The following is a 2,736-nucleotide window of genomic DNA, read 5'->3' as shown; positions in this document are numbered from 1 at the left end:
CCCGCCCGTCCTCCGGTCCCTGAGCCCTAAGGAGGCTCAGGAAGTAGCAGCCGGGATCAGAGGGAGGTGAAGCCCTCCCTCTCCCCATGCATCGGGGACTGACAGGGAGGCTGGACCAACACTCCTGCAGGGAGGATCCTTAGCACTTTGTGACCTGCTCCTGCCCCACCGCTGCCCCTGTTTTGGCTGGAGCTGCCCTCTGGGTGCCTGCTCAGGGGCCTCCTGTGCTTCCACTGAGTCAAGGAGCGGGACCGATGAAGGGGGGTTGGTTCTTAGCTGCCCATCGAAACACCAATATTAGTCGAAGGTCTTCTGTGTGCTGTGGACACAGCTTGTCTGCGGAAACGCAATGACGATGGGGAGGGACACCATACCAGTCCCTGGGAAGTTTACAGTTGGGTGGGGTAGAGAGATGATGAGCAAATATAGTGAACTAAATGCAAGTTCCCAAAGTCCAGGGCGTTGGGGGTTGGGTGAGGGGTGGGAGAGGACCAGGGACGGCTTCGTGGCCGAGGACGAGCAGGAGGTGGCCAGGTGAAGAGGTGGACACAGCTGGAGTGAGAGCTGGCGAGGTGTGAGAGAGGATTAAGGAGTGCTGAGTCGGGACTGTGGCTGGAGAGAACGCCGGGGCCAGTGGCTTTGAGGACGGGTGACACCAAGGAGGAGCTTCCTCTGTGGGGTGGTGGGAACCTACAGGCACCTTTCAAGCAGGCAAGCGACACGATCGGGTTTGTGGTTCGAATCTTTTCATGTCCCCTCCCACCAGGGAGCAAAACTTCGCAGGGACCTGCTCTGCTCTCAAGCCTGGAAGGATCCAGGGAAGTGACTTGTCAGAGCCAGAGTCCAGCCACTGGAGGAGAGAGGTCTGCTTGGGGCACAGCCCTGTCAGCCATTCACACCGTGACATGGGCAAGTCACTTTTGCCCTCTGTAACCCATTTCTCAGGTATACAAATAAAAAAAAAAATGGAACTAGGTGAATCCAGAAGACCCTTTCAGATAATATAGTCTATGATCCAAACCCAAGATAAGTTTCCCTGCCCTCAAGAAGCTCATGGTCTGGGGTGCATGGCCTCACGAGACAGCTCGCTTGGTAAATGCCGGCTGGTTCTTGGAAAGCATCTTGTCGGGACTTGGGGATGGAGAGAAGACCATAAGTCTCCGTGTCCTGGAAAATGGCTTTTATGCATGCAGAGAAAGGGGGGGTCTCTGTCGCCCTGTGTCCCATGCAGATCTCCCCTCCACTTGGCTGGACTCGGGCTCTGACGATGTGCTCGCCGCCCACTAAGATGAGTTGGATTCTCCATGAATCTTGGCCCTGAGTGAGGTCAGCCTCTCCAGCTGGTGGGCAGAGGACACGGCAGGCCACAGCTCCCCTCATGGGACAGTTCAGGGATACTGCGTTAAGGGCTCTCCTGATAGAGGGGTGACCAGCCATCTTGAGTCTTTGGAGGTCCTGGTCTCATGAATGGGACTCATGAGTAGAGTCACAAATAGGACTCATCCCTGCGAAGGCAGAGGCAATGGGGAAAGATGTCAACTGGAAGCAGGAGACCTGGGTTAAATGCCTGGCTCTGCCAATGACTAACAGGTCTAGCAACCTTGAGGACATGTCACTCTTCCTCTCGGGGATTTAGTTTTCTCAGCTCTGCAATGACAGGGTTTTCCCAAGTGACAGCTATGTTCTGGGCACTGGGTGTTGGTGATAAAAGATGAAAAAGACTCCGTCGCTTCCCTCAGGCAGCCTTCGGTCTGGTGGCGAGACATACGTGGAAACATGTGCTTTCCGTGTAGTGTACTGAACACAATGCTGAAGGGATGCCTGGCGGTATAGACACACAGGCATGGGCCACCAGTCCAGCCGGGGAGATGTGGGAAGGCTTCCTGGAGGAGGAGGCTACATTCACACTTGAATGATCAGTGCAAGTCAGTTGGAAGAAGGAGGTGTGTGTTGGGGGGAAGGCACTTTAGACATTTCTGAAGAAGAAAGATCCGTGTAGTGTTCTGAATACAATGCTAAAGGGATGCCTGGCGGTATAGACACACAGGCCACCAGTCCAGCTGGGGAGATGTGGGAAGGCTTCCTGGAGGAGGAGGCTACATTCACACTTGAATGATCAGTGCAAGTCAGTTGGAAGAAGGAGGTGTGTGTTGGGGGGAAGGTACTTTAGACATTTCTGAAGAAGGGCTCTATCTAGTCATCTAGCTTTTGCAGCATCAATTCCTCTCCCTGCTCCCCCTCACCCCACTTCTGACGGATCCGCTAGAGCCATCCCTCTGTGCACCCAGCTAGGAGGGCAGCCAGCGCCGAGGTCTCTGGGGTGGACTTCTGAGCACTTCCTGCTGGAATGAGCTCCGAGCACAGCCCACAGTTGACTTTAAGTCACAAGCTGGAAAACTGGGCAGAGTTTTCCAGCAGTCGGCAGGATGTCTCCTGAGGAGACTCAAAGTCTTAGATCGGAGGCGAGGCAGCCTTGGTTTCTGCCAGAGTTTGTTGGAAGGGATGCCATCCATCCCTCAGGGGCTTCCTAAGGGCAGAACACCCAGTACCATCTGTGCATCTTGGGAATATTCGTTGAGTGCAGACTAGGGGCCAGTAGAAGTAAGAGAGAAACAATCTCATCAGTGAGGTGAGGTCTAAAGGGAGAGAAACTTGCTAGTTGGAGGAAGGGGTGGGATAGAGAGGGAGCAGATCAGCATTCCAGACGAAGGAATAGCACGAACAAAGACTCTGGGG

The sequence above is a fragment of the Pteropus alecto genome, unplaced genomic scaffold (genome assembly GCF_000325575.1).
Source record: "Pteropus alecto unplaced genomic scaffold, ASM32557v1 scaffold91, whole genome shotgun sequence".
Classification (NCBI taxonomy): domain Eukaryota; kingdom Metazoa; phylum Chordata; class Mammalia; order Chiroptera; family Pteropodidae; genus Pteropus; species Pteropus alecto.
This window is presented reverse-complemented; position numbering follows the sequence as displayed.